Here is a 21,917-nt window from a genome sequence, read left to right as displayed (position 1 = left end):
TGCTTCTAATTTTCATTAGTAGCTTTACTTAATCTCTGTGAGAATTCTAGACGTCCTGGTTAGACAGAATGTCAGGACATGATCTAATCTGAGGTTGACACATTATATTCTATGGAACCCATTTTTACCCACTTCTAATGGTGGGAGGTGGGACGGTCATGTCAGAGAGGTCAGGTGGGAAGAGAAGTTTTGCATAAAGAATGGCCAGGAAGTTCCGTTATGTTGATTTTAATTCCACCAAAATAGGTGAGTCCCCCAGCAAGGAAGGAAGTAGTTAGATAGGACTCACCAACTTAGCTCTCATCACAGGACATAGTAGAACTCTAGTTTGCAACTCCCAGTTAGATCATTTATCTACCCCTTACTAAAATTACAATGCTGTTCGTCTGTGTGAGCTCGAGTGTGTACCTGTGCATGTTCACACACACACACACACACACACATTCGTGTGGAGGTGAAAGGGAAACTGACAGTAGTTTGTCCTCTCCTTCCTTTTGGCCTTGCAGATAGAAGCCCAGTCATCAATCCTGGCAGTAACTGCTTTTATCTGTTGACCTATCTCTCTGGACCAACAGTGCTTCTCAGCCTTCCCTCCAGTGTCTTACGTGTATGCTAAACACTGCTCAAGCCAGGATATTCCTTTGGGAAAATGAACACAGCTATAGGTCTCTCTGAGAGACATCCATGACTTCCTGTCATGTGCTTACTACTTTTCAAAGGAGACAGACTCTCACCAACCTTGGAAAATTTCCCAGAGTGCACTGGGAACCAGATATTAAATATTTACAAAGGGGACTTTGAAATTTCAATCATGTCAATGTACACAGCTTTCCTTCACCTCAGCTCATGGGGCCTCTCCCTGGCTCAATCTGTCCTCATCCCCAGGTGGCTGTGGGCAATGAAAGCCAAGCCCAGACTTGGACCCCTCACTTCCCAGCCATCCAACCTGAACCTAGCTGCAGATTCAGTCTAGTGAACCCACTGATAAACTCATTTATCACTGATGTGTCTGTGTCTTTGAAAACCAGTAATGGCTGCAGATAACTGTACTAGTATTACTTTAAAATTCAAAACATGATAAAAATGGCAAAAGACTGGGTAGACTACACCAATTTGTCTTTGATATTTTTTCTTTACTTTCAAAATTTTTACACATGTATACAATGAAATACAATCCTATCTACCCAAGATTTTCCCCCTCCAAATCCCATAGTGTGTCCCCCAACATGTTCACAAGGTTTCTTAAATAACTGGCTAAGTCCAGTTAGTTCTGCCTAGATGTACATTGGTGCAGGTTCATCTACTGGGTCATGGGAAACCCACCAGAGGCAACAGCCTCAGAAAGAGAATGAGTTTTCCTCTTCTAGGAAGTGTCCACTGGCAACAAATAGTGCCTCAGTAAGGGGCAGGGCGTGGCATGATCTACCCTTTCAGTACCAGGATTTTGGCTGGCTTGATCTTGTATAAATCTTGTGCAGGTAGCTGCAGCTGGTGTGACTTCCCACCTGCAGTAACCACGTCGTGTCCATAGGACAGAAGCACACAGAACCTCTCCCCATTCTCCAGTGCTTACATTCTTACCCCTGGGAGATTTGGAAGCCATTACTTTCTCCCTTCTTCTTCATCATTGGACTGGGATGCCTATGCTCTCTCCTGCTCAGACCATGTCCTGTCTGCTTTGGTTTCTCAACAATCTGACTTAACAGTCACATCCCTTCCTGTCTTTTTAGCATTGGCCTCCAGCTCTGGCCTCTGGGATGCATCTCTTACTCTGACACTGTGTAGCCTTGACAGAAATGCAGTTCTTGCAAACCTGCTTTTTAGAATGCTCCATCGCTTCCTTCTCTTTCCTCAAAACAACTCCACGGTTCTGTCATCTCCATTTTCAGTCACTCATTTGGCACATGGCCTACCGCTAACCGTGCTTGTACTTCTGCGAGGTCTTGTGATTAGGACATGCACACCCAACATACAATAGCCATTCAATGCAATTGTTAAGTATTCCTCATCAAAGTGTTCTTTTGACCAGATGATCTCATTCTTGAAGTACATGAATAAGTGACTTATGAACGGAATGGTGGGAGAGGGAGCCATCTCAGCTTTGTGCTGCATGATCCTGATGGAAGAAAACATTCATTCATTTTTGTCCAACAAAATTATCTCATTTGTATAATTAGAGAGTCATTAATGAACTTTTGTTGTACAACACTAGTCACAGAAACCTTTATTATTTCAGGCAAGGGTGTGCTTTGCCACTTCCCAGCACCTGAGCCAGTGAGTCACAGGGCACCCCTGATGGATTCCGTTAGTCCAATGTGCAGTTAACTCAGTATGAAAGAAAATTAGTCCTTCACAGAGTGAGGCAATTGGAAAGTTTTAAGGTACAGATTTTGCACCTTAGAAATTTTGTGAAATAACAAGTCCTTTTGCTCATTCAAAAAAAATTTAATCTCCTGTCTCAAGGAGTTTGATTTAACAATCTTGGTGTCAGGACATTTCTGAATAACACAAACTTTTCCACAGACCCTAAAACAGCTGCATTGCTGGAAGCCTGCTGGAATCAGTGCTCCAACCAAGCCTCAGCATCAAGGATGGGCCCTGGAGACAGGTTACGAAGTCTTCAGTGGAAATCATCAGTATTTAGGAGCCTGGTTCCTAAGAACCAATGCAAATCATTTTGATTTTGGTATCAGGGAAGAATGCATATTGTTTTGGCAAGCAAGCGAAACCTTCCTTACAGGGCTATGAACGGGAGTTGACAAAGTTTGGAGCTGAGACAAAAGGATGGACCATCTAGAGACTGCAATATCCAGGGATCCATCCCATAATTAGCCTCCAAACGCTGACACCATTGCATACACTAGCAAGCGTTGGCTGAAAGGACCCTGATATAGCTGTCTCTTGTGAGACTAGGCCGGGGCCTAGCAAACACAGAAATGGATGATAACAGTCAGCTAATGGATGGATCACAGGGCCCCCAATGGAGGAGCTAGAGAAAGTACCCAAGGAGCTAAAGGGATCTGCAACCCTATAGGTGGAACAACATTATGAACTAACCAGTACCCCGGAGCTCTTGACTCTAGCTGCATATGTATCAAAAGATGGCCTAGTCGGCCATCACTGGAAAGAGAGGCCCATTGGACTTGCAAACTTTATATGCCCCAGTACAGGGGAATTCCAGGGCCAAAAAATGGGAATGGGTGGGTAAGGAAGTGGGGGGGAGGGTATGGGGGACTTTTGGGATAACATTGGAAATGTAATTGAGGAAAATATGTAATAAAAAATATTTTTAAAAATTAAAAAAGGGGGTTGAGACCACCTAAGTATCTCAAAGCCTTTAAGTGGAAAGGCCTAACTTTCCAATTTCCTCATTTCTTAAAGTGGAAGCATACAGTGATGAGCCCTGAGACTCTGAGGCATGGTGACACCCACAGCAGCGCTAACCCACTTGTACTAAAAGGCCAATACATGCATTTATGTACGGTTTACTGTGTGTCATTTCCTGTCCTGAGAGTGTTTTAAATGTTGTTTAATCTCCCCACCCATTCCAGGATACTCCTACCTTTCCTACTTTACAGTGCACAGAAAGGTAGGAGTTGGGGAGGACCTCACTCCCAGCCCTCAGGGCACTGCAGTACCTGACAGCCGTGCCCTGAGATTCAGAGTTAGGACATGTCCTTCCGTTATGCCTCCCTGACGTATCAAGGAGGCCAGTTACAAACCTGATTGTGTTAAATAATGTATGGTGGTGTGCTCTAAGAAAGACTTCCTGTTTGTAAAGAAGTTTAAATAAAATGAGACAGGAAATTTGAACTATTGTACTCTTGTTATTGAGGAAAGGGAATAAATTCATAGTCAAAGCATGCACACTCAAAAGCTAACATGCTTAAAAGAGCACCTGTCCAGTCCGTGCATCAGTGGCCCTTACTGCAGCTCTGGGAGGACAGACAGTATTGAGAGAGCTGGTCTGGCCACTACCCTCCACTCAGTAAAATAAATCCCTGCCCTGTTCTAGAATTACCTCTGTGCCCACCACATCTGAAAATTTCCAGAGCTGGCACTATCCATCACCTCAGCACTTGCTGAGCCACCTTCTTTTATGGATGACAATAACTGTGCTCTGAAAATGTCACTCCATTCATTCAGTGTCCTCCCGGGGCTGACCTTTCTTCTCAGGCTGAGGTCCCTACTGACCTGTTCAATCAAGCTTTTCCCAAGCTCTCAGCCTATCTCCAGAATCCCCAAGCACCCACCGATAAACAAGTTCCGAGGACTGATAGTCTACCTCCTCTAGACATTGTTTCTTCTAGTCCCTATTGCTTGCTCTTGTGATCTTCCCCAAAGCAGAACTTGTCTAGCCTGAGCTGTATCCATTAGCTCCAGAGGACTGCTGGTGGCCTCTGGATTCCCTCCTCGATGTCTGCATTGTGCCTATCATTTCAGACAGGAGAAATGATACCAGGCTGGGAAGAGTGCCCCCCACAAAAACATGGGCCTGAATTCAATACCCAGAACTAATGGAGGAAGGGACAGAAAGATCCCTAGGGCTCACTGAGCAGCCAGCAGAGCCTGCTTCCTACTTGGTGAATTCTAGGCCAGTGAGACACACACAGATGCATGCACATGCACGAGCACGAGATAAAGCATTGCCTTGGTCATGAGGATGCATTGATGTCTCATTCTTGCATACTCATGAATATTTCGTATTGTTGCACTCAGCAAACATTACATTCTTTGTCTTCTCATTTTCTACTGCGTGTGTATGGGTGCATTTTAATGGCCACCTTAGAATCAAGGATCTTAAGCATTTCAACCGAGCTTTCCCTTCACTTGTGCAGTGATCATGCAAATAATCTCCCCTTTCATTTAGAGGATGCAATTCATTAAACTGAAGAAAGTAGCAAAAAAATTGCAGCAGAGTTATTCGAGGCCTGTAGGTAGATACATGCTAGTCTTCCATGAATTCCATATGCTGTTTGTTTGTAGGGTCTGCACTGGGTAATCTCTACCATCCTGTTGGAAATTGTCACACATGTCACATTGCTCCCTAAGGCTTCAGGTTTAACCCAAATTATGTGTAGCAGTTACCAGCATTCTACTTCCTAAGGGTGACTGAAGCAAAAATTTGCATTAATTTGCATGCATAACTGCATGAATTCCATAGAAATTTATTAATTTTACTAAGTAAGTAAAAAGTACATGGATTAAGTCTTGTTAGAGCCACAAATCCCTCAGGATATAGTTTACTCTGGTAACCATACTCATTGAGGAAACATGTATAGATTTGCTAAGGTAGTCTCAGGTGAAAACTAAACATATAGAGACTTTCAAATCCTGATATTGGAGTCTAAGCAGCTTACATAAAGTGGATAAGATTCAAGGACTTGGAGAATTGGACCCTATGGCTGAACGGCAGAAACAAAGAAATAATGATAGTGTGTGTATGTATGTATATATATATATATATATATATATATATATATATATATGTAGCTTTATCAGCATTTAGACTTTTCTTGTAACCCAAACTCATAGATTAATACAGAACCCTAAAATGTATAAGAACCCACTGGTAAGACGTAAGATACAAGTGAGGATTCAAGCACTCCATCTGCCAATGGCTTCTCTCTTGACCTTTGAACTCTAAGCCATGACCTCTCTATAAGTAAAGAGATAGTGTTTTGCCTACTTCTATTCCACAAGCATTCCAGAAGAATTTATTAATGAAAAGGAAATTACAATCATTGGAACCACTCTAGGAGATTATGTCCTGTGAGTCGACCAGACAGTATACTACATCACAAGGGACCCAGGTAGCACCAGCAGTGGGGACAGGGAAGTTTATTTCTTTTCTCTTTTTTAAACTTTTTATTGGTTATTTTATTTATTTTCGTTTCACAGCCCACCATAGGACTGAGGCTTATTTCTTAACTCTGTGATAGGATGACACAGAATTTCTTTTTTGAGTGGCTGACCTACTCTCGGATTTTCATTGTCTCAAGAAGTATGCATTATAAAAGCTACTTCTGAAGACACAGAGATCAATGGTCCCTGCTTCTCTAATTTGCTTTGGTACAGATTTTTGTTCATGGAAAAGCCAAATTTATGCTGAGGATTCTGGTAGTTATTTGGTGACAGAAAAATTTCATACCCAAGTAAAAACAACATATAGCATATATTCCCCTCTAAGCCTATACAAACGCCTTTTTAATTCAGTTTATTAATGGAGCCACATTTAACTCAAGTGTATATGCGCGCGCTCATGCACACACACACACACACACACACACACACACACAAAGTAGACCTAATTCATAATGAATCATTAGCAGAAAAGTCACATGACCTTTCTGAAAACATGAATCCAATTAGCTTCAACAAGATGTCACAGCAGAGAAACTTGCTTACAAAGAAAAAGACACACTTAGAAACATTTCCAGAGAACCTGAGCTCCATGGATAAAGCAATTCTAAGAGGCCACATTCTCTCAAAGATTTGTAACCATGGGTGGTTCTTATAATCCTTCCTTATATTGAAATTTGCTTCTGCTCATTTCAGCATTTGTCTCAGGAATTTAGAGCCCACATTGGGCAGCTCACAACTACTTGCAACTCCAGCTCCAGAGATTCCAGCACCCTCTTCTAGGATTCTGTGGGTTCTTGCACTCACGTTTACACACAGACACATAGACATACACACGAAATTAAAAATAAAATAGTATAAAAGTCTGCCTCTGAGATAGTACAAAGTAGGTTTGAACTACTTTCTAGCCAATCATAAGAAATCCAATAACTTTAACTTTTTCTCTTTTTCTTTCCTCCTCCTCCTTCTTTTCATTTTGATAAAGGTTTAGACATTCATGGCTAGGCTAGATGCTAGGAAAGGCATCAAGGAAAGTGGTGCAGGTCATTTAGATGGGAGCACTCTGTACAGGTCCCTTTCTGAGCACTGTAATATTAGCAAGTTAAATGAGGCAAACTTTAAGCCCCACCTACACCTATGTCCAGTAGAGTCACTTTCTGATGGGAGTGGGAAGGGGAGAAAAGCATGGGCATTATTCTGGTAGAGCTCCTGTGTATCTATTCTGATTGAGCTCCTATTTGTCTATTCTGGTTGAGCTCCTGTGTGTCAGACCACAAAGGAGATGTCACTATTATTGCCATTATGATGATTTTTCAAAAGGGGAAAACATTCTCAGAAGGGTTGAGCATCTATAGAAGAGTCACAAAAGAACATGAGGACTGTGGTACAGCTCAGTTGGTAGAGTGCTTGCCTAGATTCTTGAAGCTCTGGGTTCCATTCCCTGCACCACAAAAATGATGTGTTCTAATTTTACTTCCGTCCCTAGTGAAAAGCAACACTGGAGAGGAAAGGTTTATTTGGGTCACAATTCCAAGTTAGAGTCTGTCATTTTTGAGAAATCAAGACAAGACTTCAAACAGTCACACCATATCCACAGTTGAAAGAAGACAAAAATGAATGGCCTGCCTGCCTGCTTACTAACTTTCTTTACTATTACATAGCTTCCAGCCTAGCCTAGGGAATGGTGCCACCCACAGCAGGGTGGGTGTTTCTATGTCAGCTAACAATGGAGACAATTCCACACAGACAGGCTCTCGGATCACCCTGATCTAGATGACAGCTCATTATTCTAGGTGATTCTAGGATGATTCTAAGCAATTCTAGGGTGTGTCAAGTCGATAGCTAAAACTTACCAGCCAACATGTGATGTGGTGGTGAACACCTATAATTCCAAAATTTTGGGGTTGAAACCAGAGAATGGGGAGTTTATGGTCATCTTTGACTATATACCAAGTTTGCGGTTGGCTTGGGCTACATGAGACCCTGTCCTTCCCTCTCCCCAGAGAATGTGGAGCATGCCTGCCTACAAAGCCAGTTCCTGCCACTGTCTCCCCATGAGCCACCAAGAAAACTGAGCAGTATTGCATCCTGCTTCATTTGAATGCCTTTAGCAGTTACATCACACTTACTGGCATCCATGGGGATTTAAAAAAAGCTTTCTTGAAGTTAAAAACAAAAGTCAATGAAAACAAGGGAAGAGGTCTGACTTGGCTGAAGCAAAGTCCTGTGTCACCTCCTGCTCTTTTCCTGTCCCTTCCAACCCCCCATGACTCCTTGGAAGAAGCTGAGTTCTGAATTATGGAATAGAGCAGGTGCAGGGTTCCCTTGAAACACAAGATGCAAATAAAAATGAAGAATGTGTTATCCTCTTTCCCAGTCTGTACACAAATATATCTATATTTTACTCATAATTGGCCTAAAGATAAATTGGACTAGAAAAATAAAGCGGCTTCTTTTCCCAGGCTTATTTCTCACTTTAAAAGGCCTGCAGTTCCTTTATTCGTTATTAGGGTTCGTTTCCACCAACAGTTAATCCCTGGGCTTGCCCTCCTATGCCTTAAACAGTGAAGATAACCACTGTTCTGAGACTTAACAGGGTCTCCATCTGGAGACCTGATGACATCTGTCTTCCCACCCACACTGAGATTTATAGACTCAATATTGGGGACAGAAGTAAGAGTTAATACCATGCATGACTTTCCCAAAGTAACATGTTAGAGATAAAGGGGTGTGGCTAGGCACAAGACCTGTCCCTTTGGGGTGTTCTGGACACCTGGATGGCATTTACCCTCCTTAGATGGCTACCGAGCATTTCTTTCTGTGTTCCTGTTGGCTGGCCCTGGGGTCCTATCAGCTGCCTGCATGGTGGCTTCCAGAGCTCCTACTCTGTCTGTCTGTTTGCAGGTTCTCTTTTTTGTGGAGAGCTTCCTTCACACCATTCTGTAGTTTTCATCCAGAACTGCAGGACACCCTTTCCCCTTGAACATAGCAGTGTCTCCTTTGCTCACGGATCCTGAGAGGAGATGTTATTCCCAGCACCAAGGAAGCCAGGAAGCCTTCCAAGCACTACAGCTGTCTTGCTTCTGAAAACAAAACAAAATGCCATCTTTTGATGTTAGATTGATCACGAATTTTTTTGAGCGGTATAAACCTCTCTGGTTGCATCTGCATATGAATAGATGGAAGGGCTTTGGCAGTGGAATCTTAAATAAAAGAAGCTCTGCTCAGGAATGGAAGCCACTTTGTTTTCTCCGGCTTTGTTTGATACATCAGTGTGGAATGCACGGTGCACACTCCATTCCTGCTCTTAGCACGCATATGCTCACATGTGTAATTGATGCCTAACAGAAGGGCTTAGGTTCGCTCCATTTTCATCTTTGTCTCATTTGAATCTAGTGTTACCCCCTGCAGGCTGGTTGGAGAGCTCAACAGAAATCAGGGGTACATAACAAATCCTTCCCAGCTCTCTCCCTATCTGTACCTCTGAAGAAGCCCTGGTACCTGTTTTCCACAACATCTGCAGATGCCGTATTCATCAGCATGAATTGCAGAGGGTCAGAAGGAAGGCAGGCAGGGCAGGCAGCCTATCCTGCTGGAAACCCACGGAGCCCTCTTGTTCCTAGTCTACTGCCCAGAATCTAGTTAAATGGGAAACATGGATAATCGAGAGGTTGTTCTTGAGAAATGGAGCCATTGACTCTGCTGTCTTCAAAGCATGTTATTAAAGAAAATCGGTCTTGTCAAAGCTGAGCAAAACTCAGAAAGTTTAGCCCTGGCTGTCAATCTTAAACGACTGTTAATTTCCCTAGTGAAACCCATTGTTTTGTATAGTTTATGTGCACTCATACAGATGTCTGAAATACATCACTGGCTTCTGAGTCGATGACAAAGGAAAATAAGCATCAAACACATGCTTTTCAGGTTTTCCTTAATAATCTGATCATATAGAGCCCAAGACACAGACAGAAAAGAAATCTCTTCAGGGAGTGTCCAAAGTGTGTCCTTCTGCTTTGGCATTTAGCTGAGATGAGGAAACACACTCACTGCGCATTTTCTTAAGTGCATAAAGGCCAGCAGGACTCATGCTCTGGAGGATGCCCTCTGGCATTGGCTGGGCACAGGTCCCTCACCCTTTCTGTGAGCCTTTCCTTGCTTGTTCACAGTCAGAGAGCTAGCTAAACCTCAAATCTCCTCCACACTTTCCTTTCAGCGGAAGTCCTTTAAGTGTGTTCCCTACACAGCAGGTCCCCTGCCTCTGACCACTTGGTACTTACACAGCCTGCTAGGGCACCTTATCAAGCTCTTTCTTTTGTCTGCTGGGTAATTTCAGCTAGGCTGAAAGAGCCAGAACTCAGTTCATTCCCTGCTTCAGCATCTGCCCCATGGTGCTTGCTGGGTTACTACTTGCATCAGTTCTTCAACTGGATCTTATCAAATGTCAGGAAATGAAAAGGAAAATTTATTTTCAATACAGCTGCACTAATTGTCCAGCACATTTAACTGAGAAACATCACCCACAGGGCAAAAGAAATGGGCTCAAAGACAGCCTGATCATCAAGAAGTCAGGGCTTCGATACCATGTCAACGGTACCATTTACAGCAGACACACTGCAAAGTCTGGAGAGGTCATGGTAAAGAGAATGACCAGTGGTAGGTGAATTGTAAGGATTTCCACCAAGATGATGGCAGTTTGAAGCCAGCTGGTGAGCCCAGTTGTGCAAGCTGATCCAATATCAGCATCATGTCTGAGCAGAAACTGCTTATTCATTCTCTTGTCAGCACTTAGGACTTCTCCAGCCCCCAGCAGGGTTGATGTCCTGCTTCTCCATGATGACAAGATGAACAAGAGCATCTCCTGCTTGACAGAGAGGGCTTCTGGTCCCTCTGCCTTCCAGAGTTCCTGTCTTGCTCTGCCGCAATGTCTTTGCTTATGCTTAGTGACAAAGCTGATGACTCCAACATCAGCTCCAGCCCCAACCCAACGTCAGCTCACGTGATCTGATGCATAAGTCTACTGCATTGTGCTACATGAAAGGAACACTTAGGCTGGAATTTAACATTGCCCAGCATACCACAAGCCCCTGGTTCCAACCAGAGCTCTGCAACCTTAGAAAGGAAATGCTTAACAGATTATAACTTCAAAGGCAGCGATTGGTTTGCCTTTTGTTCACAACTTTTACCAAAAAAAAAAAATTTCTAGTGTACAGTTTTTATGGAATACTCCATTTTGAATAAGCCCATGCTGATAGTATGGAGCAACATGAAAAATGTGCTCACAATATTTTGCAGAAAACAAAGGCATGGGAGAAATTTGGAGAAAGCCAACTGTTTTTAAACCATAGAGAGTGGGGGTAGGAGGGAGGGACAGAAGAGTTGTGTGTGTGTGGTTCTTTGATTTTGTATAGACACTTTAAATCATGACATGAAAATTAGAGGGAAACTGTCTAGGAACACAAAGACCAGTGGGAGGAGGGACTCAGGAGCAGAGCAGGAGGGCGAGGAGGGAGCGATTCCAACTACAATGGATCCTTGTGTGAAAATTCTTACTTAACACAACAGCAAGTGCAATGAATGTATTCAAGAAGAGTTAAACAAGTAATTGTAAAATCCCACCAGAGCAACAACAGAGACTGTAAAAACATTATAAAATATTAACAGCATCTCTATCTGGGTGCTAGGATAGGGAGGGATTTTTAAAAGCATTCTCGGTTCTTGGCATTGCTGTTCGTTGCCATTCATTAAATCTCCCCAAACCAGCTGTTAAACATGAAATATTGCAAGACTCTGTTGAGGGAGGAGAGGACACTTTTCTCAGTGATGTAGCCACTGGCTGGTAAGCACCTATAAATAACCCCTCATCCACTCTCCCTTGGTAGCCCTGGGAAACTCACTGGATCACAAACAACAACAAAACATGAAAGTAGGATGCGGAAGCAGAGTAGGGAGCAAGAGTGGTTTATCAGGAATGGGAGGGGGACAGAGAGAATAGGTCAGGTGGATATGACAAAAATATATTACGTACATGTCTGGGAAGGCTACCATGAAACCTATTATGTACAATAGGGATATAACAACAGAATAATATTACATTAAAAGGTTGGGGTTTTTTTTTCTAAAAATCTTAAACTCAATGAGGAAAGTGTACAGTCCAGATATAGCTCCAATCCTCAGAACAGAAATAACCATGGATTCATCTGAACAAGAAGACTCAGTGGAATTATGGCCAGAAAAGCCAGGCAGCAGACTTCCTCGCTGCTGCTGCTGCTGCTGCTGCTGCTGTGACTTTAATTAACACTATTAAAGTTTCTTCCCCAGCATGGCATGGAGATGTTCTGATTGCTTGAGCTGAAATGCAACATCAGCAATATTGCCTCAAGAAACTTATGTAATCATGTTAGGATTGCGTTTTAACAATGCACATTAATAGCTCTGGAGGCTTCAGATTAATAAGCAAGTGTGGTGCCTCCGTGGAGAGAAAATCTGAGGTCGGCATTCTTTTTGTTTACTGGTACTTGGTTGCTTTCGGTTGCCAGGGAGGAGTGTGGGCAGGGTGAAGGGAGGAAGTATACAGTGCACCTCCTGGTCCTAGGAGCAACTTTTTATAATTTTACAGAAGACAGGCAGCTTCTGTAGGGAGGAAATATTGGCAAGGTCTGCCTTCACCTCTGCTCCCCTACCTCCCGTCGTGCATCTCTGCTCTGCATTCAGATTTGTCTGCCCATTCACCTCCTCTGGTCAGATGGCAACCAACAGTCCTCATTTCCTAACATCCCCACTTCCTGCCTTAGGCTTTTTCTCTTTCCTAACCACAGTCAAGCAGAAGACAGGGAAGACAAGCCTGGGGGCAGATGCTTTGTACAGAACCCATACGGAGACTAACATCCTACAGGGAGGAAGACACTGTGCCCGAGCTCTGTTGCCAGTTCCTTGGTGACAGCTGACTATTTTATAAGTTTAGGGCATTTACTGTCCCAGATGCAAAAATCACCAGAACCCTATCTCTGAAATGCAAAGCTAAGGGACTTTAATTGTAATTATAGGTACACACACACACATACACACACACACATTTATATATATATATACATATACAAATACATACATACCAATGTGCTTTGATGTCCCTGGGTGTTAGTGCATTAAGCTAATAACACAGAGAATCTGATTCATAGCAGTTCCTAAGAACAGATCTCGGATCTCACCACACACTTTCCCCACTTTACAAGCGTCCTTTATTATAACTTTTAAAATACAGTTTTTGTTTTAACGTAAAGAACGCTGTTTACCTTGAGTCTGGAATGACTTGTGTTAGCCTGTTGGTTTTGCAAACTTGATGTGGGAACTTTATATAATACAGTATAGGATCATAATATATAATGCAATTAGTGATAATTATAAGAATGTTATAAAATAAACACAGTTACTATTCACTTAGTGGGAACCATAAGCATCACAATCACCATTAACATCATCATCACCACCACCACCACCTTTACCACCACCATCATAATCGTCACCATCGTACTCATTATCATGCTTTTGCCTTTTGAAGGCTGACTCTTTTGCAACATTGTTTAAGGCTCATAAATTTTAACCTGACTTCTAATAGATGAATGTTTAGCCCATGGAGCCAAAAGATCATCTGTAGCTTCTCAGATAAGTACACTTTCTCAATTCTTAAGAGATTTTCGCATCCACCCTGTTGGGTAATGTGTGAGATCCTCTGTTGAATTGAAAATCACCTAAGAATATGTGTGAGGGAAGGGATTTCTGTGTCTCATATCTGGAGAAGCCCCATGCACTCAGGCTGCTCACTACAGACCCACCATCACTGGCATCCACCCACACAATTAATGAAGCATATCAAATAAGCGCATTGATTATTTTCTTTCTGCCCATGCAAAAATCCGTGCTTATTGATGCTGTCTTGATACTGCGAGAGGTAGCTCTTGATATCTGGGAGAGCCTGGGCCTGAAATCCCTCCAGCACAGATAGAGTGCTTTGATGAATGCAAGTATGCACTGCGTCAGTTCCAAGGATGCAAGTATGCACTGCGTCTGTTCCAAGGATCCCTTCAGATGCGCACCCAGGGTATTCCGGATGCCCAGGAGCTCTGAGTTATCTTTCTGAAGTTAAGCAACCATGCCTTGTCTCTCCCTGAGCTTCTGACCTTTAAGTAGTCTCAGAAGCCTGTGCTCAATAAGCCAGCTACTTTACCCTCCTCTTTTGTTCTTGTTCCCATCCCACCCTCTCTCTGTCAGACCTTTGCATGGTATAACTTGCTTGTCTCTTTGGGTTTTCCTTACTCTTCACTCTTGACCTTTAAGAAACAAGAAATGTCAGTTGGAAGCAAAGGGGGCTAGCGTATAGTCCAGCGAGTTCAGATTCCTCAAGTCCATGACCTGTTCCTTTGTCCAGTTATGGGCTCCTCCTTTCATTTCCTCAATCTGGCAGTTTTGGCTGGTAGGTTGATACAACTGGTCTACCAGCAGCTGTGCCTCATACACGCTCCTTTCTTACTCTGCATCACCACCCAGTGCGGTCTGGATTCTCGTTCCAGTCATATTCATCTCAAACACTTAGTGTTTCATTTACAACAGATCTCAGATTGGAGCCTTGGATGAGGCTGGGGGCAATAGAGGGGTCCAAATGGCAGACCAGGGCAGGTGAAGTGTCCCACAAGGAGACAATGGCAACGCCATATCTGGCTTCCAAGCCAAAAGCTTTTACCTGTGCTTGAGGTTGTTTTTATCTTGGTTTGGTTTGGGTTTCTGGTTTTTTGTTTTGTTTTGTTTGTTTGTTTGTTTGTTTGTTTGTTTTTGCTTGTTTGAATTTGTTTTGGTTTTGCCAACAATGAAAAATATGTGGTTGTATTTTATCCTGGAAACCATGAGGAGGCAGAAAATGCACTGTGTGACTTTGGGTGGTATGGCCTAGGGTAAATGGTGAGAGAAAGTGGTGGCACGTGTCAGAGATTTTCTGTCAGAGCTGACTGGCTGAGGGACCAGCTGTCATGATGTAGTGATGACAGGAAGCAAGGCATGGGGCTGAATAAATGCCCACAGCATGCAGGAGCCAGGGTTTTTTCAGAGACTGGGGTAAGATGTGTCAGACATTGATTGAGTCTCCCTGTGTTCCATGCCCTCTGCTGGGCACAGTTGGAGCTGTCCAGATGCAGACTCCCCTGGAAACTGTAGTCCCATTAGGGAGCCTGACATACTAGGACGTTCCTACCTACCATTTCCTTAACCTTTACCACAACCTTGAGAAGCAGACACCATTAACCACAACTGAACAATGGAAATTTAGAGGAAGAAAGTTGTGGGTTTTTTTTTCCAGCATGGGATTTTAAATGACACAAACTACAACCCATGTTCTGAATAACCATTCCTAATACTTTCCCTCAGGTGGGGCACCAGCTCAGAAACCTGAGTCAGGAAACTTGACCCAGCCCCCAGGTTCTAATGCCACAGCTTTGGGCTTTAACGGGATGCTAAAAGAAGCAATCTAGCCATCTTCATTCTACTGTCTCTTCCTGCAACCTGGCGAGGTGGTATGAGAAGCAAAGGTGGGCCACAAGAGTACAATAGCAAACCGGTTTCCAATTGTCGTGTGCCATGTCCACAGCAGACTAAAGCTGCAGGTGTTCACACTGACAGAATTCCACCGATTTTCTGACTTCAAATATGGTGGGGAAGTCTGCAGTACAACAGGATACCATAATAATAATAATAATAATAATAATAATAAATAACATAAACAAAAGGCAGTCTTGTACTGTGAGAAGATGTGGGAACAGATTAAGAGTCCTCATCCTGCATCTAAAAGGAGAGCTCTGCCAGTAAAATGCCTGCCGTGCAAGCATGAAGATTCAAGTTTGATTCTTAGGACCCACATAACATGGGTACAGTACTCCTGGCAACAGGGAAGTAGAGACTGGAGGACCCCTGGGACTTGCTAGCTACCATTCTAGCCCAAATAGTGAACTCCAGATTCAGTGAAAGTCTCTGTCTCAAGTATTTAAAAGTGAGAGTAATTGAGGAAAACCCTAATGTAGAGCTTGAGCTCCACATTCATGGGCAGGCTTGGTATCAGGCATACACACACACACACACACACACACACACACACACACATAGACACAAGAGTTCTGGCTGGGGCACACTTGGGTATATAAAGGTTTCTGGGGGTGTTGTTGTTGTTGTTGTTGTTGTTGTTGTTGTTGTTTTTAAATAAGAAACTGTTCAGAGTACCTGAGAGTGGGCATACATTAAATTCTTAGGGGGTTATTTACAAGAATTGTCTTATAAGCGCAGCAGCAAGGAGCTGTGACAGTCATTGAAGAGCACAGCTGATCTATAAAATAACTGGATAGAACTGAATAGAAATGAGGGCTGGCGTTCCCTAAGACCTGAGTCTTACGCCATGCCAGACTTTCCCACACTTCCCACTTGCTTCTTATAACATCTGGGTGAGAGACTAAGCTTCACCCCCATTTTCACAAATGATCTAGAAGGAAACTGCTCAGTGGTCAGGACTAGATCCAAATCCAAACCTCCTTGCATCGCTGGACTTCCACTATGGTTTAGTGCTTTCTGAAGTTTGATGGAGTTCGATATAATGTCCTCCTGATAATTCTCTTGGTCAATATGATGTAATCTGTATCTCTTCTAGCAAGTGGTAGGTTGCTCTGTGATACCAGATATTTCAATAGTAGTAGCACCTGCATGTTTCTAGGCCCGTTTGCTTTGAATACGTGTTTCCATCTGTTTACCCTGCATAGTTTCTGTCATAGATGGCAAGGTCTGTTTCTTGGATGTGACAAATAGATGTATCCTGGTTTTTAATCCATTCTGCTAGTCTGTCCTTTGATTGGGGAGTTGAAACCACCTAGCCTCCAGAGTACTTTAATGGTATTTATTGATTCCTGAGTACCTGGGCCTCTATAGTAAGGGCCACAGGACCTCATGGATTCTTCTTAAACAAACTCTCTGCTCCCAGACAGGGCTGAATTCAGGCTTCCCAAATGTTGCAAAGCTCTGAGGACAGCCAACTCCGATCATGTGAGAGGGTAACTGTTACTCCACCGGAAATGTCTGTTGATGCAGTGCTAAAATTTCTGATATACTCTTGCTGGCCTTACAGTTTGCATTGTCTCTTGACAAAAGTACACTGTGCTCACCTTGGCAGCACGTTTGCTGAAAGCACATGGATGCTGCAATTCCCTCCCTCTACCCTGCATCATGCATAGTGGCTTGGTCTGCACCTTACCCAGAATGAGTCCACGGATGTCTACGGTGATGACATTTTCTTTGACTTGGTATTTCTTCTGGCAAGTTTGTTGATATATTCCTGCTGAAAGAAAATGTCTCTTGACCTAAACATTTGAGATAGCCAGTTTTATCAGAAAGCTTTATCTGGTTCTCTTTAGGGAAAGAATACCTAGGCGTTGCCAGGAGAACCTATGTTGTTGACACAAAGGGAGAGGGAGATGATGCAGTGTTGGAAGAAGTCAGTGTTGTGTTGAGAATTATGATGGAACTTTTGTCTGCCCATCTAAGAAGCCCTGCCATGCTTTCTTTCTCATACATACATAATGACAGCAGTGGGCACAGATGTCATGGGCTTAGCATCACCTCCCTGTTCATCTCATTGTGATTCTCCACCATGTAGTAGGTAAGCTTGCTTACAGAATCCAGACCACATCCAACTTCCCAGCGAATCAGCTCCCAATGAGAAGGAACTCAGTTTCCACATCTAAATACTATAGCAAGGCATTGAACTAATTGAAGAAAAGGTTCCTTTCTCCTCACAATAATGTGTTGCAGACTAATTATTGCACAATTTAATATCTGGATAAATGAATTAAAAGCCAGTTTTCATCTTTATGCATCCAACTCATTAGATAATTTCATTTTAGAAAATGGAAATGTCAATGTGATTCATTGTGTAACATGCAAACAGTTCGCCAGTTAATGTAAGGTATGAGTGTTTTCTTAGCCACCTCTGTCCTGAAAACATTATTTGTTTTCCCAAACCCAAAGTGATAGCTGGGCTCTCGAGGACAGCTCAGCTGGGTCAATGCTGATGACTATGCTAGCCTAGGGCTTTCACTTAAAGCCTAGAACAACCTTCGCGTTTCTTAAGTAGAAAGTCTAGCATGGTTCTAAAAGGCCAGTAAAAAGTAATCAGCTCTCATATGGTATTGAGAGTGTTTGGTTTAAGACACTGATTGTCACACAGTTACCCTAGGGGTCAGTCATTATCGCTATAAATTTTGCCTAGAGGAGAAAATTGAGATCTGCATCAAAGTCAGGAATTGCTGAAGGACACACAGCTCATAGGTAGCAGAATCAGAAACCATGTCTCCTGGTACCTCGATATTCTGCTTCTTGAAAATCAAATCATCTGTAATTAACACAAAAAGTCAGGGATGCAGAGGAAGCATCAAGTGAAAGCTAACTCTTTGAGGGGTTCTAATTCACGTCACTGCACACATGGCATACTGGGTCGTCATCCCTGCAAAGGGTCAGCTGACCTTCATGGGCTAGACAAAGTTGTGGAAATGTGGAGACCTAGTGAATGGGGAGACCTACCATTCTGTCACTGTCCTCTCATATGTGTTCCCAGAGTCCTTTGTCTCATGTGCCTATGCAGAGAAAGACTCTGAAGTCGATCTGTGAAGCAGGTGAGACCCCAAAGATTGAAAAGATGAGGTTCTGTCATTCAGAACAAGACCCTGGATCTGGTGCTGGGGGCTTGAACAAGTGGAAAGATGAAATAGACAGGTTTGGCCCTGTCCCAGACACCTTTACAAATGCTACCTGGAGCTCATTGCTCAGGCAACTGTGGCTCCCTCGTCAGAGGCACTGGTATAGGAATGGCAAAACTCAGCCTAAAAGTACAAAGTGTTTGGAAACAATTGCAAACAGATAGAGATTCAGCCATAGACGGAAGCTGTCCCTGAAAAGGAGGCCCTGCTTGTTTGGACATGTAGAAAGGGCTACAGTGACTATTTTCAGTTGGGTGGCCACTTTCTGGAAGGTTCTGTATACAAGTAGGAGTTGAGATAGCAACAGCATACATCTCTGTGAGGAAAAGCTGAGTGGGTCTGGAGTTCAGACCTTCCCTGTCCTGCTGAGGAAGAGGATGAGGAAGAAGAGGATGAGGAGAAGAAGCTGCTTCTCTGATGAGAGGCAAGAGATCCACCTACCCAAGGGTATACAGTAGAAGACAGTCAGAATTTGTGTTGGTTTAGGAAACTGATAGAAATAGGTTCTCTTCTTGTTCCATGGTCTCTCGAGCCATGAACAGTTTAGACTACAATGTACAAACAAGACCTGTATAATGGCAAATACTGGGTGATGACCGACTTGGATAGGAGGACTTTCACAGGGCCCTGCCCTTAATTGAAGTACATGGCCTCTGTGTGTGTGTGTGTGTGTGTGTGTGTGTGTGTGTGTGTGTAGCAATAATTACAAATGAAGAGGCTATGAATGTGCCGACCCTCTTCCCTGCATCCAGCCAACCATATTGCTGAATGCACTTTCCTTTTGCTTTCTGGAAGCAGAAACCTGTGTGTGTGCTATCAGAAGCGTATTTCCTTTTGGATGCAAGGGTCCATATTTAGGGCCAGAACCATGACCCCACACAAATGCACAAATGCACCGTAAGGTGCTTTAATCTTCCCTTAATGAGGAGGAAACATCTCTAAAGTCAACCTCTGAGGACTGAACCCTCTCAGTTCTCCAGGAGTCCTTGCTCTAAATATGAAGAATGAAAACAGAGCACAGGTTGCTATTCTCCTACAGGGAATTGGACACACGGAGAGAATTCTGTGTTTCCAATGTATAACCAGAAGCCTGTGTAACCAGAAGGCCGTGTAACCAGAAGCCCGTATGGTTCAACCCATGTGCAGTATCATTTCAAAGGAAGAGCAGCCTGTTGTCATAGCTCTAAAGAATGTCGTTGATGATAATGAAGCTGCTGACAGTAGTGACTGAGAGACCCTGTGCCTCGGCCCTCACACAGAAAGCTTTCCATGTGTTTCATCCTTCCTGGAAAAGTTTTCTACTAACATAGACTGCTCAAATCCTCCTTCCCACCCATGTTCTGCTTTTGCCTGTCTCAAGCTCACCCATGCCTCACTATCCAGCAAACTCCCTCGTTTACCAAGTCCAAGACCTTCCTGTATGACTGTTCCCTCTCCACATAGTCCCAGAGAAATAACACTTAAGATTTACAGATAAGTACATCTTCCGATCTTCATTGGAGAAGTTCTTTTTGAGGAGGTTAGTGATGAACACAGAGGCCCACACTGGTCAAGGTACAGAGAATGAGAGATCACAGAGCACTCAACCCTTACAAAGAAGTCATCACCACCCCCTTCCTCCCATGGGCCATTATGGAGGAGCGGCACAAAGGAGTTGATCAAAACACATTATGTACACGTATGAAATTCTCAAACAATACAAAAGAAAACACTTGTAACAATTGCTGCTTCAGAGTGTAACCTCTATTGTGGAAACAGGTGACTGTACTGTGAACAGTGAAAGATACTAAGACTGAAAGCTAGGGGCCTAAGACAGACAAGCCCAGGTCCTATTGGAAGTAGCCATTGGAGATATGACAATATTTATACACTAGAGAATGTCTCAAGTCAGTTCCTAAGATGTAGGTAGTCATGTCACTCAAGAACTCCTACACATGAGTGACCAGCCCTCCAAGGAGTGCCTCGTTCCTTGAGAGCTTAGCTTCCCTTGCAAACTGAAACCCTCTAAAAGAGTAATTCCCTTCTTGAAGTAGTAGTGGAAATGTTCACCTGTATTCATGTGTTTGTGATATTTTTCCCATAGGATATTATTTTGTGAGTTATATTCCTGAATTTGATCAGACCAACTCCAATCAATGCAGATAGTTTGGTTACAAATTATCTGTCTCTTGCCTACTAAGTGTTAAGTAAGGCATGGTTTGGGAATTTGTAGTCATTGGGCTGATCTACCTGTATGAGGCAGCACTTGTTGAGTCTCCAAACTCATGGAATCCTTTAAAGACCCTTTGTACAAATGCTGGCTGTGAGAGATTAGCAGGTTAAATGACATCCAGACTCTTGTGCCTCCAAATTAGGAATGGCCTGGAACCCGGTTTGGGATCTGATTTTAGGAGAGTAGAGATGCACGCAGATGCACAGGTGGTGGGGTGGAGGAGCAGTTGCACAAGTAGGTGAAGAGGGGTTGTCTTAGTCAGGGTTTCCTGAACAAACATCACGACCAAGAAGCAAGTTGGGGGTGAAAGGGTTTATTCAGCTTACACTTCTGTTATTCCACACTGATGTTCATCACCAAAGGAAGTCAGGACTGGAACTCAAGCAGGTCAGGAAGCAGGAGCTGATGTAGAGGCCATGGAGGGATGTTACTTACTGGCTTGCTTCCCCTGGCTTGATCAGCTTGCTTTCTTATAGAACTCAAGACTACCAGTCCAGTGATGGTCCCACCCATAAGGGGACTTTCCCTCTTGACCCCTAATTGAAAAAAAATGCCTTACAGCTGGATCTCATGGAGGTATTTCCTCACCTGAAGCTCCTTTCTCTATGATAACTCCAGCTGTGTCAAGTTGATGCAAAACCAGCCAATACAGGGGTGAAGGAGCAGATGCACAAGTTGGGGGGTAGAGGAGCAGGTACACAGGTGGGGGTACATATGCACAGGTAGTGGTACAAATGCACAGATGGGTACAGATGCACAGATGGGGTACTAATGCACGGGGGGATGTGAAGGAGCAGATGCACAAGTTGGGGGTGGGTGGGTAGAGGAGGAGTTGCACAGGTGGTGTACAGATGCACAGGTGGGGGTGGAGAAGCAGATACACAAGCTCTTTCTATCTCTTCCCTCTCTCCTCTCCCTTCCTTCCCATGGCGACTTCTCTGGCCTCAGTCCTTGGGGCTAGTGAGCTCGCCTGCCTGAGAGTAGTTTCCCAATAAGCTTGTATGTAATAAAATCAAATCTGGCTTGAATTGGCTCATTTCACTGGTAGAGAAATAACTTATCAAAGATCT

The 21,917-nt window shown here is 43.5% G+C and overlaps 1 protein-coding gene and 1 long non-coding RNA gene across 25 annotated transcripts in view; one reads left to right on the top strand and one right to left on the bottom strand.

Moving 5' to 3' along the window:
- Positions 1–21,917, top strand: part of Pex5l (peroxisomal biogenesis factor 5-like) — a 195,377-nt gene that overhangs the window by 70,365 nt on the left and 103,095 nt on the right. The window lies entirely within an intron of this gene.
- 4930419G24Rik (RIKEN cDNA 4930419G24 gene) overlaps positions 1–21,917 on the bottom strand; it is a 63,831-nt gene that overhangs the window by 15,670 nt on the left and 26,244 nt on the right. The window contains exon 3 of the long non-coding RNA NR_040595.1: positions 17,135–17,218. This is a non-coding gene — a long non-coding RNA (RIKEN cDNA 4930419G24 gene). The remainder of the gene's footprint in view (positions 1–17,134; positions 17,219–21,917) is intronic.

This window comes from Mus musculus, chromosome 3 (assembly GCF_000001635.26).
Source record: "Mus musculus strain C57BL/6J chromosome 3, GRCm38.p6 C57BL/6J".
Classification (NCBI taxonomy): Eukaryota; Metazoa; Chordata; class Mammalia; order Rodentia; family Muridae; genus Mus; species Mus musculus.
This window is presented reverse-complemented; position numbering and strand designations above follow the sequence as displayed.